This window comes from Egretta garzetta, unplaced genomic scaffold (assembly GCF_000687185.1).
Source record: "Egretta garzetta isolate BGI_Z169 unplaced genomic scaffold, ASM68718v1 scaffold598, whole genome shotgun sequence".
In the NCBI taxonomy this organism is placed as follows: Eukaryota; Metazoa; Chordata; class Aves; order Pelecaniformes; family Ardeidae; genus Egretta; species Egretta garzetta.
The window spans coordinates 825,293-840,370 of NW_009260621.1; the positions used below are offsets into that span (position 1 = coordinate 825,293).

The 15,078-nt window shown below is 51.7% G+C and overlaps 1 long non-coding RNA gene across 1 annotated transcript; it reads left to right on the plus strand.

Annotated features, from left to right (window-relative positions):
• Positions 1-209: 209 nt before the first annotated feature.
• Positions 210-7,950, plus strand: LOC118452942. The gene is made up of 4 exons (XR_004842822.1): positions 210-435; positions 1,268-1,392; positions 2,131-2,216; positions 7,396-7,950. It is a non-coding gene; the product is annotated as an uncharacterized LOC118452942 (long non-coding RNA).
• Positions 7,951-15,078: the final 7,128 nt, after the last annotated feature.

Here is a 15,078-nt window from a genome sequence, read left to right on the forward strand (position 1 = left end):
GGGATGGAAAGTGAGGCTGTTCCCTGAAGCTGTTGCTGCCTGGCTTGGCCGTGTCCTGGGGCCATGGGGTTGTCCCAGAGCTGTACCTTGGGGACTTTGCGCGGCTGTGCACTCTATCTGATGGGAGGAGAGCCAGTGCTGAAAGCGTTTTCTTCGCCTTTTCTCTGAGCAGCTCCATCTCATCCTTTATCAGTCAGGGCTGCTGAGCTCAGGGAAATGGGAGCTCTTTGCCTGCACAGGGCAGGCTCCGGAGGAGTGGCCGTGGGTTTTGCTGACTTCCCTGGGCTAAGAACATGCTGGCGACTGCATCAATGGTACAGAAAACAGGGCTGGAATTGGCCCTGGGTGCAGGGGGGAACTCTTGGGTGCTGCCACTGCAAGTAACGTCAGCAGCTGAGGCACCTCATCGCAGGCCTGTGAAGGAGAGGCCAGAAGGTACTAAGAAATAATTTTGAGTTGTCAGAAGGTGTACTGTGGGTCCCCTTGGCCTCCCCATTCCCCAGCTCCAGCACATGTCATCTTGGTTTGGGACCAAGCTGTTCCCCAGGGAGCAGGGCACTGAACTGCACTTACCTAAAAAAAAAAACAAATTAATTTCTTCCAGCTGAGCACTTCTTATTCAGCATTTGTCCTGCCAACACTTTACAGCGGGTGTGAGATAACAAGAAGATAGTGTGTGCAGAGGGGTGGCGGTTGTCCCGGCTGGGTATCTCCTGATTAGGTGCAATACAGAGATACCGGCTGCGCGCTCTCCGCATGCCAGGGCCAGAGGTGGGGTTTGGCAAAAGGGTGTGCAGGTCAGGGAAAGCGGGGTGGGTTCTTGTGGTGCCCCTGTCACCAACCCTCAGCTGTATCCCCATGTCAGTGCTAAAGGATGCGAGTACCTCGGAAGGTGTTGGATTTGGGATGCTGCTTAAAAAAAGTAAAGGCTCTGTGTCAGAAGGCATCAGGTCTGTGTGTCTTGAGCCTGATTTCTTCCTCTTAGGAGAATTTGTGTGGCGCTCTTTTCTTTCTGCATTTACCTAAAGCATTGTTGTCATCCATTAGACAGTGGCCAGGCTGTGCTGCAGAGGCGGCTGCATTTTGGGGGAAGGAGGAGTGTCCTGGGCTGATATATCCATGAAACATCGCAAATGGTGCTCATGAGAGAGAGATCAGACTGAATGAGAGGTCCTGAGAGAGGCACTGAGGTTTTCAAGCTGGGCTCTGTGTTGATGCTGTGTGTTTCATGTGCTACTCTCCTCTGAAATTATGCTTTGGTTTACAGGTTAGACTTGACTTTCACATTAGCCCTTAGCGGAGATGCTTGTCTTAGCTGGAGGAGAACCAAGGAGACCGAGGCACAGTGAGAAGGCGCAGAGGCCTTCTCTGTCCAAGGGGATTGTAAGTGTGGTATGTAACAAGAGGGGACCGATGACAGAGACGGGGTTGCGGCTATCCAGAGAAGGGGACTGGAAGTGCTAGAAAAGCTGTGGCTAGAAATGAGGAGGAGGGAAACCCTGCCTTGGAATCAAGTGCAAAACTGAGCCATTAATGGAGAGGGGAAAGCAATCAAAACTTGAATGCATTGCATGTTAGTGATGACCTTCCCCTGCAGCAGAGATAAGGATTATGCAGTCTTTGCAGTCAGGGGAAGGAGCCGATTTCAGTCCAGGAGCAGATGACAACTATCTAGCTGGACATTGCCTGTGCCACGTAAACCTGCTGGGGGTCAGGTTGCTGCCAGTGTTATAAACCTCTATGATTGTCCGGATGCCAATAGGCCTTATCTCTTAAAGTGAATCTTATTAACTAGGAGTGGACTTTGCTGCCTGTATTGTGGCCTTTAAACCTCACTTGAGGTTCTTCACCCTCAGATGAATTAGAGAGGGTTTGACAGGGTAGAGGAAAAGGAAAACAAAGTGGTTTCTTCCAATGTGAGCTGTGGGTGTCCTGCCAGCTGGTTCATAAGAGCTTGGCAGAGGCACTCGCACACCTAACGCTCAACACAGCCACTAAGTCCACTGGTAGCGGACTTGCAGCTAATGATGCTGGGCTACAGCTAACCATGTATACAGTCCTGCAAGCAGGAACATCGCAAGGGACCTTTCTGTAGCTTTGATTAATTAATGTCTATCTTTGTGCTCCCAGGAAGGCTTCTGTTGCAAGAGCAGTAATTCACTGAGGTCATGGTATGGACAATGTCTCTGCTTCACACCTGATCTGTGCAGTTCCTGGTAAGACTCTTCTGCTCCCCAAGACAGTTTAGACCACCAGCCTGTCCTCCCTGTGTGGCTGCTTCCCTTGCTATTTCAATATAAAGCAGCACATTTCTCCTGGGAAAATGAGCTTCTGGTCAAGGAGAAAGGGAACATTATCTTGTCCCCCATGCTGGCTCCTTGTCCCTTAATGCTCTGCTTGTCTTGCGAGGCAGTCCTCCTCCCCATTGCGTGCTCAAGCCTGGTGGGTGGGACTGCAGAGGGTAGTGAAGATGTCCTGGTTTCTTTAGGTAGCTATAACAGGTGTGAAGTTGGCTGATGGGACCACCTGGGCCTCTTCTACCAGCTCGGCTTCTCAAACAGCTGCTCAAAGAGCTGTGATTAATGGCAATTTATCAGTAGACAGAAAGGTCCTTTCTCTGCCTTTCCTGTGAAGAGCTGGCAGGGAAGCTGGAGGCTTGGCTGCCCATTCAGAGGTTTGCAAAGCCACTGAGCCCTGCATACTACTCCTTCCTGCATCTCCCTCAGTGGCTGGGTCAGCAGAGGGCACTGCATGTCCACGCTCCGTCCGCCTGGGAAGGGAGGGAAAGTCCTCTCCACCCTTCCAGCTCCAGGGCCAGAGGAGGCATGGACCAGCAGGATTGCTCTCTGACCACTAGGCTTTTCCCCCAGCTCCCTGCCAAAGACCCCTGGGCTGTGAGGCCACCTCTCAATGGAAAGATCAGGGCTGATGAAGGAAACCAGGAGGCATGCTGTGAAACAACGGGCAAATTTAGATCAAATGGCAGGAAATCCGCTCTTCAGCAGCACAGAAGAGCCACACAGTGGAAAGCTCTGGTCTGGCAGGAGGTCATCCAAGACAAACACGGAGCTGCCTTCTGGGGTGGACTGGCCAACCGGCAGGATGGGCGAGAGCCAGGGATCTGGGCAGGCGAAGCCATAAAAGCAGTTTGGCTTTGTGCTCTGCTGCGGTCACCGCAGAGGAAGAGCTCCCAGTCAGGGAAGAGCTCCCACCCTGCCCGCAGTGTGCAGGATGGTACCCCCAGCCCATGCAGGGAGCAGAAGGAGCCTTTCTCACCATAGCCTGAGGCAGTCTGATGGATTTTTTTTTTCATCAGCATGGTCCCAGCTGGATCATGTGCTCCTTGGTGAGGTGGTCTGAGGGTCAGTGTTTGGAGATAGGCTTTTGGATCTTCCAATGAGAATATTTGTGTGCAAACAGAGGGAAATCTCTCAAAGGGGACGTTCCCATGATGCCCATGGAAGTAGCTGCTCACTGGCATGAACAGGGAGCCAGATGCTACCTCTTGCATTACTGTAGCACTGCGGGTTTTGATGCACTAGTGACTTCTCAGTGGAGATCTCTTTGGCTAAGGAGGCAACAGTAAAGATCAAAGGCTCATGGGCTTTCTCAGATGGCGTGTCCTACTGGCTTTCATGGGGCAGGAAGGGAGCGTGATTGAATTGTGGAGTGTTTCCTCTCCAGTTTCTTCACTGTTTGAAATCTGGGCTTGTCTGAGAGCTCTTGCCCTTGGATAGTGATTTGGCAGCACTTGGATGACCACCCCATAAGCCCCACTTGTCTGGCTGGTTTCTGCAGGGTAGAAGTTGCAGCTGAAACAGTGGTTAACCCTAGCAGGAGAGCAGGCTTGTGCATCTCCAGGAGCTACCAAGCCAGTGGCTTCACTCAAATGTGAGCTGATATATTTCTAGCCAGTAGAGGTGATTGCTCCCTGGAAACCTGCCCTGGAGTTCATTTGTTCACCGAAACCTTTATCAAGAGAGTGAAGGTGATTTTCCACACTTGTTTATGTCCTCGGGAGATAGCTTGCATGGAGGCTTTCCAAGATGCTGCAGTCTCAGCTTATTGCCCTTTGACAGCAGCAAAGATAAAGATACATGAACCTCATGCTCAAGGAAGCTCCCTCCTCTTGCGCTGCTTCTTGAGATTAGCATGCAGTCTGCTGCTTTGTGGCCTGAGGCTCCGTCCCCAGAAGAAGCAACTGGGGTTTCACACACAGCCCTAACTGCCTGTGAAAGTGCTCTCTGACTTGTTTCTCCTGACCCACTCAGAGCAAGGGCTTGTGTGGAAGTGTCTGAGCTCTGCAAGAGTGTGAGAAAGCATCAGGGTGGAGCTGGCTGATCTGCTCTGACTCTGAGAGCAAGGGGGATGGATCTCATCTTGTTTAGGCTACCTAAGCAAGTAGCTGTTGCTCAGGAGGAGAGACAAGAAAGCTGAGCTAAAAACATGTTCCTTGGCATGATAATGCCTGAAACAGCAGTATCTTTATGTAGGACTGTAAAGGAGCCAGGAAATGCCGCCAGCCTAGCCGAGAATGTCCTGGTGAACCTTCTGGAGCCCACAGCCACAGTCTCAGCTCGCTCCCTCTGGCAAGCACAGACTGCACAGACCTGACATGAGAAGGGCCTATGGCAGGGCCAGTCAGCAAAAATGGAAGGGGAGGTGAGCTCCAATGAGCTCTGGACCATGTCTGTCCTGCAGGCTCTCCACCCTCACCCCCCATGGCTCCTTTTGGGAGATGGAGCTAGGCTCACCAGCTTGCTGTTGGGATGCAGTTTCAGAGGCTTTCTTCAGATGAAGTGTTGGGAAGAGTCCTGGACTGTTGGACTTAGAGTCCTTGGGCTGATGAATGCAGGTGAGACCGCTGCTCACCACAGGCAACCTGCTTTGTGTGAGTGCCTCAGAGACCAGTTGTGCTTTGTCTTGGAAGCAGGTTGGGTTTGGGTTATTTTGTGTCCACTTGATCCCCTTAGGAGTCTGCCTCGGGGACCTTCCCTCGCAGTTGTTAGGAATCTTCTACAAATTTCCAGTGCAAATGTATCTGTGGCCGGCTTTTTCCTGATTTGTTCTTGAGCCAGAGGACAGTGCTGGCACAAACAGCTCTTCTCCCTGCCTGTACTCTTCACTGTTGATTTGAGGATTCTATGATTCTATGAAATAGTCTTTCTTTGGCCTTGGGTTGCAGAGGGATGCATTTCAAAACCAGAAATAAATGGGCTTGAAATATTTCCCATAATTTTGCAAGATCTTGACCCTTTGATAGCAAGATTAGAAGAAAGATAACAAAATCAGCATTCAGGCTGGAACCAGTATTGTTAAACAGACAACACTGTAAAGCCAGTACTTGTTGTTTACAATTGAACTCATGAATTTTTATATATTAATGTATGAGGGATTGAGTAAACAACCATTGTGCCTCTAAGGAATGAGTCCCAGGCTGTCCTGAACTGGAATACTTTGTACTTTCCTGATTGCCTTCCAAGAATTTCAAATTACTTTGTAACAGAAAAACAAGCCTGCTTCACCAGACGTTTGTGAGGTTCTAGGGACGGCCTTAATTCCTCCACGCTATGATGTGGTTGGTTTTGGGGCAGAGCTCTGCAGCTGAGTACTGATGGATGCTGAGCTCATAGGTGCTCGTGGAGAGGTGGGGACTACATGTGAAGAATAAACCACTTGGGTCAGGACAGTCAGCCTGGATGTATTAAAACCCTGCTGTAGTTGCAGTCTGTAACCAGTGTGTAGCCCTGTCAGTCCCTGTTACCGGTTTGATGGGCATGGAGACATCATGGATACTGGCCCAGCAATCCTGTGACTGCCATGGAGAAGGGAGAAGTGAAGGGACTAGTGGGAAGTCACACAGCAGGTCAGGGTGAGAGCCAGCAAGAAAAGGACTCTACTTGCCTAACCCATGAGCCTTTCAGGAACAGCTAGGATGCTCTCAGGCATGGGTCCGTGGGAGTAGCCACTAAGGACCAGGTGGCAAAGGGACATGTGGGCAGGGCACGTCCCTCCCCGTGCCCTGGAGACATCATGCTGTGCTGTCCAGGGAAGTTGCAGACCATGTTCTACATTCATGGGCTCTCCAGGCATACCAGGGTGTTTCTGAGCATGGTGGCACTGACATTGCAGGCTGTGGTGCACTTGCAAATTGTCCCTTATTTCTTGCTGTCCTACACTGAGCAAGCGCTCTTCAGGAGCAGCCAGGCTGTTGCCTAGAGTCCCTCCAACCAAAAATACCACTTGGGAACAGAGACCAGTCTGGCTTAATGTCCCTGCCAGCCCTGGGCTGCCCAAGTGCCATTTGGATAGTTTTTGAGCTGAGACCAAGAACCAGAAATGGAGACCTCTTTCTGCTGGTGCTGGTGGCTGGGGACTGCAGACAGGACGTGTGACAAAGGCAGATGATGGCCTGTCAGCCTTGAGGTGTCCCTCTTGGCCAGCCTGGGTAGTCCTGTCTTGGGCATCATGGCCAACACTTTGGTAAAGCAGGCAGGATGGGTCTCTCACTACCTGGGTTGTTCTTGGGTTTGGTTTCCAAGCCAGCAGCCTGGAGCTGTGGAAAGTCATGAATTTGGGTTATCAAACCATCTGCTGGCTGCGTTTTAAAAAGCAATTAAAGCAAAATTGTTTCCAGCCCTTCTGTTTGCAAGATGTAGTCTAAAGAGAGATAGCCAAGCCAGGATTTGCCTGATCCTGCTGCAGCTCCAAGTGTGAGTTAATTTGATCTAATCCCTATGCTGTGCATGCTGGAAAGTGAGGAGTTCCCTACTTAGGGCTCAGGGAGCATGCAGGTAAACAGGGCTGCCGTGCTGTTAGCACAGAGGTTTGTGTGATGGTGAAACCCAGGCAACTGGCTTGGTACTTTTTTTTAATTGCTTGTAATGAGAAATTATTGAACGAAGTAAAAAAAAAAAAAAAAGCAGGAAGTAAGAATACTTTCGCATAGTAGAGGATGATAGCACGTTGCTGAAGACTGATGCATGGCAGGTCTAGGCGGTCTTGGATGGAGCTGCTAAAGCAATGGTCTGGGGAGCTCTCCCCGGGGTACCCCACAAGGCAAGGGACTGGTGTGGCTGGCTGGGTGGGTCAGGGCATGAGGCCCTTGAGAGCCATCTTCGCTCACACACTGGCTCCCAGTGACATCTTGAAGCATGAAACCTTGCTTTCTTCTTTTTCCCCATGGTGAAAGGCATGCAAAGAGAGCAAAAAAGGGGTAGGGATTAAAAGAGAAAGTAGGGTGACATCGTTCTTCCCTGTCCTCCTTTGGCAGCTGTCACCTTGCTGAATCAAAGAACAACCTTGTGTTGGAGGCAAAAGTCAGGCCATGCCTGATGGTGAGGGACATATAATAGAGGATTTAATATTCTTTCCTGGGTGTTTTTATGTCTGCAGGGTTTTCGTTTCTGTTCTGCTGAGAGGTCATGCCCAGAAGAGATGGGGAAATGAGTCCTCGTAACCTGTAACAGGGCATGTGTTTGGGGACTCCCTTACACCTGGGGACTGCTTGACGGCCAAAGATGACAGGATCAAGATGCCCTTACAGAAGGCAGGGACAGTTTTCCCTGGTGTTTCAGGCTGTGCTTGGTGGAGAGGATGCACACCCATGCCACCAGTATCAAACCTCTTGTGACTGCTCCTGTGATGCTCTGGGTGCGAAGCAGAGAGAAGTGATGTCTGATGTTGCGGAGCTCAGATTTGGGCCGAAGCATCTCCTTTTTCCAGCAGAAGAAGGTAACATGTCCCAGTGCTGAGTCTTGAAGAGGATGGGATGAGATGAGATGGTGGCAGCGGTTCATAGTGTTGGGTTGAATCTGGGGACTGCGGGATGCCGTGGGGACAGCCTGGCTTGGCTGTCACCCACCACCCATGCCCTACCGTGCCAACGACCCCCTGAATGTACCATGGTTGTGTATTGAGGGGCTGCCCAGGTCTCATATCTTATTTGACAGCGGGCAAAAAACCCCAACAGGCTGGCAAAGAGGCAGGAGGGGGGTCTTCCATGATGAGCGGAGGGGGCAGTGCCACTGTGGGGTCCCAGAGGGGCTCTGCTGGGGCAGCTGCTTGGTTTATAAGAAAAAAGCCCTGAGCGCAGCACCAGGCCAAGCCGGCAGCTTATGTAAGAGCTGGCAGCAGGGCCGGCGGTGCGGAAGCCCAGCGGGGTGCAATCGCCTTTGATTTTTCTCCTGTTTGCTCAGCAGCTTTCATGTGGTTGGGGAGCGGGGTGAGGGCGCGAGATTCCTGCACACTGAACTCCTCTGTTTCTCTCGGCAGGATAAACAGGACATAAAACAAAGTCCCGAGCCAGCCCTCGCCTCCGAGGCAGTGTGCTGCCAAACCCTCCACAGGGTGGCCCGTTCCCCATGTGCTCCCTGGGGAGCAGCTGCCCCATCCGGGGTGCCACCGCCTGGGATGTGGGGAGGTCATGGGAGCCCACACAGGGGTGTTTCTGGGCACTGCAGCCATTTTTGTGGCTGGGTGAGGGTTGCCCCATGGCGTTGGTAAGGAACAAGCAGGAAAAAGGGGGCAAAGCTCCCTGGCAGGCTCAGGCAGCAAGACCCATGGTCTTAGAGAGCTGAGGATGGGTGTTCCAGAAGCGACTCCAGGTTGGACACCGTGTGGACACCAGCCAGGCTGGGTGTCCCCTGCAAGGGTTTTACTATGACCTGGCTGCATCTCCGTGGGACGCAGCAGGGCAGGGAGGGGGTCAAACACTGGTCTTCTCTCATCAGTGGGCTCTGTGTACGGGGTTTCACTGATTCCTTAAAGCAGGGCTGCTTCATTTATAACTTCTCCTAAGGAGTAATTTCCAGACCATCTTGCCCCCTGCTAGATGCCTGTCAGTGGCAGAGGGCGATGGGGCTGACCTCAGCCCTTTCCCAAGACAGTATTAGCTAATCCAGCTCCCCAGAGACACAGCTGTGGAGCTGCTCCCCTGCCAGCCCAAGCCTATGCCAGCTCCTCTGCATTTCCACAGAGCCACGATTTCACCACTGCCAGCCTGGCGCAGGACAAGGTGAGAAGGCAGGGAACAACCCAGGGTTTAAAACACTTCCAAGAGTCCCAAGTGGGGTTTGCTCTGGAGCAAAGTGTCCTATAACTACCTTGAAGTCACGTGGTTAGGGAGAAGCATTGGACAAGTGTGAGGCTGCAGCAAAACTCCTAGGAAATGCTACCGCTGCTAAAGCAACATGAAGGGAGGGTGGTTTGGTGCTGTATCCCTGTCCTGGTTGTCTGTCCTGTCGGCCGTGATGGGTGGTGAGGTCCCCTCTCCTCCAAGGTGCTGCTGTTGAGTTAGCCGAGCTGCCCTACCCCAGTGCTCCTTGTGCCACTGCATGCAATGGCATTGCTGACTTCTCCTAAAAGGAAAGGCTTTGGCAGGAAAAAAGCCACCTGGGCAGAAAGCTGTTTTCCTGGCTGGGATCTGGGGGGAGCTCTGAGCTGCACACATAAAAACCCATTGGAAATGCAGAGGGAAGAAAGGCTGGTGCTGCCTGCTGCAACGCTGAGCCTGGAAAGCCAGGCTGGGGTGGCTTTCAAGGTCCCTTTCCTGTGCCCAGATGGGAAGAACAAGCTGGTGGCTGGAGCTGTACGAGGGCTGGGGTCGGTGAAGTCTGGGGAGGGTATGTGGGGCTGCCTCCCCCATGCAGCTGCATCAGTTTTGGGCAGGGGAGGCTTGGGGAGCAGCATGACCAGGTGCCTGTTCCAGCTGCTGGTTTGTGGGTGCTGAGCACCCCTGCAAGCGCCGGTGGCCGGCAGAGCTGAGCTATGCTCCTCTGAAACCATTGGGATCTTGGTGGGGCAGGCTGCAAACCCTGGGACTGCTTATCCAAACCTCTTGGCCTGTGGTTTTGTGGGAGCCAACTTTCTCATAGGATTCCCACTCTGGACTTGATGGGTTGGAAATACTGCAAGAACAGCCTTTTTTCTGTTGTTTTGGTTTCCCTCCGCCCCTCCCCAGATGTTTGTGTCTTTCCACTTCCATCTCTGGCCGAGGCAAGTGGTGCCAAGGCACGAGAGCCAGGCACACCCAGAGGCAGGGGGAAGCAAAGCACCCTCAACCCGCAGGAAAACTGGGACAGAAAGCAAACACGGTGGCTGGGAGCAAGGAGGGTTTGCTTGCCAGCTCCAGCTGAGGGATGGCTCTTCTTGGGGAGGTCCATGGACTCAAGGTGGGTGTCAGGGCTCTGATTCGGTGCCCTGTCCTCTGGTCTTGCACCGATGCTGGGTCTCCACAGGGAAGATGAGGGGGGTCCTCACTCGGGGCGCACACAGGGCTCAACACCCTTCTGCTTCCCAGCCTGCGGGTTGGATCTCCCTGGCCCCGCTTTGACTCACAATATGGGCTCAAGCTGCACGAGTTGAAAAGGCTCGAGCTCTCAAAAAGCAGCATGGGATCAAAGCTTTCTAAACACTCAGGGCATTTGGCCCATGAGGTTTTGTTCCGACTATTTATAGCAGTTGGGGCCAAGCAAGTTCAGAGTTGGAGGCAAACTTTTCCAAAGCTGGGGGCCATTTGGATTAGGGAGGGGGAAAGGGAGTTCAGCCAGGCCCATTTCCAGCAAACGTTGACTCCTTCCCTTAGGTATGTGTTGCTATCCATGACACACTAACAACAGCTCTGCACAGAAGTGCCTGGCTGGGGCTGTAAAGATTGAAACAAAAATGTGAGTTGGCTGGAAAGAAGAACATGGAATAGAGAAAGTTTCCAAACAGCAAAGCTGTAGCAGTTGAAAGTGAAAACTTTCCTTACCAGCTTGTTTTCATCCTCTGGTCAACATCCTTCAATTACAAATACACTCATATTGTTTTCTAGGGGAAAGCTGGCGATGATTTTAGGGCAGAAAGACCAAGAAATGGCTTCCTGAAGCATAGGCCATGCTTAGAAACAGAGACGAGGGGGGCTTTTTATCTTCAAGGTGAATTTTTCTTGTGCTGTCATTAAAGAACATGTCATTTTTCTTTGCTACCTGCTATAGGCAAAGCTAGGCTTAAACTCTGAACAAGCAAACCAGCCGGGACACCCTTGAAATCATGTCACATTTGAAGCTCTAGCCCTTGCAGAGCATGAGGGCAGAAGCTGGGTTTTCCTGCCTGCCAAGTGAATTGTGCTAATGATGGTGTTTAATCGTGAGCAGCATGAGCAGCACACTTTAGATACACACCACAGCTTTTTGCATGCCTACATCCACTCTCTTGATTTAAGGCACTCAGTATAGGTTATAAAAATATCCCTCTAATTACCAGTAGCTTCCCAGCATGCTGCCAAATCTCTGCTGCTCTGTAGGAGCAGTATCTCTGAGCTTCTCCCAAAGGAAAGGCTGCAATTAGGTTGGCAGGTAATTATAATCAGCCTAATGAGGGGACAGCTCAAGGGAAGTGGGTTTGGCAGCCAGGCGGTGTCCAGTCCAGGTGGGCTGTTATGGTGAGTGATGTTATGCTCTTTCCTGGCAAGGGTGATGTGGGTTTTCTGCACGCTGCAGGAGCTGGGTGCTGCGTCAACAAACAGAGCCCAAGTCTACCACGTGTGTGCCTCGGGTTGTTTTCAGAGAGAGAAATGCCATAGCTGGAAAGTTTCCTTTCATCCCTGACATCCCCACCAAAGCCTGTCCTCTGATGGAGAGGATGCCCGTCCTTGCTGTGGATGGTTGGACTGCACGGAAGAAACCAAACTGTTCTCCTTCAAGGAGTGCTGCAAGATCTCCAATGGATTTTGAAGAAAGAAATTATCTGTATGTGGCTGGAGAGTGGGATGAAGGTGGGTCTGGGCTGACTGCACATCAGGTGGCCATGGTTGGTGTCACAAGGGGAAGCATCAGGCAGAAGGGGAGGTTTCCTCTGAAGGTAGCCCGATGTCAGCCTTGGGGCCTGTCTTGTTTCATATTTCTGTGAATGACCCCAAAAAGTAGAAGAGCAATGTTGAGATGCATGAAAGAGGCAGAGCTGAGGGGGTATCAACAGTATAGGAAGTTACAGGTGTTATAAAACCAGAATTGGATGACCTGGAAGACAGGAGCAACAACAACGATATGATGCTCAGCAGTATAAACCACAAGGTCTTTGAGCTTTAGAAGTGGCAATGTATGATAAAATAGGACTTAACATTTTCTGGGGGTAACAGAGAAGGGCTTTGGACTATCCACTGATCTAACACAGTACCTCTGAGCCTGAATGCTGTCATGCAAAACGCACTGTTAGAGGACTCTGATGGCAAGACCTCTCCGTTGACTTAAAATCCTCAGGGCAAGAGCCACCAAGACCTCCACTGGAACAGTGGGTACAAATCTGATCATCCCTTCTCTAGAAAAAGGCAAGAGTAGAGCAAGTGCAAAGCAAATCATCTGTCCTGGTTGTTCCAAGGGTGAAATAGGTGTGAGGGTCAGATGTGGTCGTCCTTCTCCCATCTTGGTTTTTCAACATGGCAAGAGACAGGCTCCTAGCCCAGTTTCCACCCCTACCCAGCAGAAGAAAAATGTTCTTTTCATTTTTGCCTCGTAATAATGATGATGACCACTCACCTCTTGTTTTGTACGTGTCCTTACTATGAAAGACCATTCTTGTACTTGATGCTCATGTTCCCAACTCTTGGAAAGGGTATACTGGCCAACTGGACACTCATTCAGTTCGCTGAGAGGCTGTCTGTTCTGCAATTAACGGATAAAATGCTCACCACTGTGGTTGGAAAGAAGTTTTAATTAAAATCCCTTGACATTGGCCTTGGCCAGACTGTGGAGTGAATGGGAAGAGGGCAGAAGGCCCAGGTCAGTGTCTTGGGTCACCTAGGAAAGTGTCGGCTGAGCTGCAGCTGACCATAAGGAAAGACCTGGTTTCTAATTGCACAGGCTTTTTTTTTTTTTTTATGCTCGAGTGACCCACCCAATGGACAATTGCAAGCTGATAGGAGCGCAGATACTGCCAACCAAAAGTTGGGATAGGTCCACAGGTTGTCTGGGTCCTAATGAGGAACCATGAATAGAAGCTCACATCAGACAAGTGAAAAACACCTCACTCTGTTCTCTAATGAGCGTGGCTCTCCAAATGCTTTTGTCTTGGGCTTTGCTTGGCTTTCAGAGGTGCCCAGGGCTGCATCTTCCAGGCTGGCCTCCAAGCTGCCATCACCTATCTCATCTTTTCTCTGATGGCCACCGGGATGGTGCCTTACTCTGCCGAGTGGCCGAGGCAGATCTGCAGCAGCCTTGCGTGTTTATGGTGGTGTCGTGGGTAAGTGAAGACCTTGGAGGGTGAGATACCCCCTTCGGAGGGATGTGGTGGGCCCTGGTCGGTCTCCTCTGGGTGGAAGTTGCTATCCGTGTGCATGCCTGTGATGTGCTGGGCTCTGGACAAGCAGGAACGTTGTTTCTTATGGTGTTCCCCACCAGTGCTTTAACTGCAGGTGCTACTCTAATGAATGAGCGTCTGCTCCTCCCAATGTCAATGTCAAAGCCCGTTAATTAATGCAAAGGTCATATAATAAGCACCAGGAAACTGGAACCATGATGGGTTCCCCTGTTGTTCACCTGGAGCAAGTCCTGCTTGCTTCCGTGGTGCCACCCCCATGGGCCTGTTTATATTCCCTCTGCTCAGGATGGGGTGGTGGACTTCCTGGTTTGCACGCTAGTGAGCAACCAACATGAAGATATAAAAAAAGCTGAATGGATGCCATACCCACAACTTGCCACTTGAAGGCCAACATGAGGGTCCTACCAGCCTGTGTTACCCCTTCACATGGCACCTGGGCCCTGAAGCCACGTAGATGCTCTTCAAAATGTTACTCAAAAATCTCTTATTTTTTTCTAAGATTGTTAAGGTAACTTTTGAGGGGCAAAAGCCCCCCTCGGTTCCATGAACCCAGCCTTGACTCCTGCATCCTTCCTTCAGCATGGCACAGACTTTGTCCAGAGGTACCCCGGACCCTTGCACAGGAGGATGGAGCGGGCATCTGGCACGGTGAGCTGTAAAAGGATTTTAGTTCTGTACCTGCGCTCTGGCCTAGAGAAATCAATTGGCTTTCACACGTTTTAAGGAAGGAAAAAAAAAAATCTTTTCCTGCTGCCATTTAAGTTTTTGTCTCCTGTTTTCAGGTTTAGTTTTGTGCTGTCAAGCTGCGTGGGAGGGCTGAGCAGCTCTGGAGTCTCTCAGTCCACGCTGGTGATGGAGGAAATGTCGTCCAGGTGAACCCAGGCTCTTCAGCTCGGCTACACCTGCACGTGGCCGGGATGAGTGTAAGCACCCAGGGTGCCCCTGCCTGGCACCCATCCTGTGAGCGGGGAGGGAGAGGGGGCAGTTTGGGTGGCTGGGGCTGGGAAAGCGGGAGAGCCCCAGCCGTGAAGCACAGGGGTGGCTCCAGGGACCAGTCAGCAGTGGCATTTGGGGCCATGAGTACCCAGGTGGAACATCTCAACGTGTTCCCTGCTGGCATCAGTTTAGCCCCGTGCAGGACCGGTGCAAACCCAGCTTTTGGGATGAAGTTTGCATTTTGGGGCAGTGGCTGGGGCATTTTTTCTTACCGTTCCCTGCGAAAAATGCCATTTTTAAAGCCGAAGTGTAGAAGACAAAGGGGTTGACTGTGTTTTTCCCTTTCCTTTCAGTCCCCTTTCTTCACGGTGACATTTTCCATTTCCAAGCCCTGTTCATTTTGGGTTTTGTTTTTTTCTTTTTTCTTCTCCCTTCTTTTTCCCCTCCTATTTCTCCCTCCCTCCCCCAAATATCCCCTGGGGGCTCGGCCCCTTTCCCGGGGTCCCCCTGTCCTGGCAGGGTGCCGGGGAGGTGCCAAGGCGCACAGAGGGGCGATGCCAGCGCTTCCTGCTCCCTCCCCAGCAGCACAATGGGGACATTCAGGCAAGCACCACATAGCCCAGCACCAACCCAGAGCCAGAGACCCCCCCTTGCCATCCCCGTTCCCCCCTGTCGCCGACTCCCAAATAGCTGCCTGAGACAGAAAGCAGCTGACGCCGCGTCCCAGCATGCCAGCGGAGGCGAACTGGAATCCAGCATCACAAAACAAGCCCTGTGCACGCTCCCCTCCTGACGCAGGCGCGTGTGCGTGTCCCCCCTCCCTCCATCCCCCCAAAATTTTCA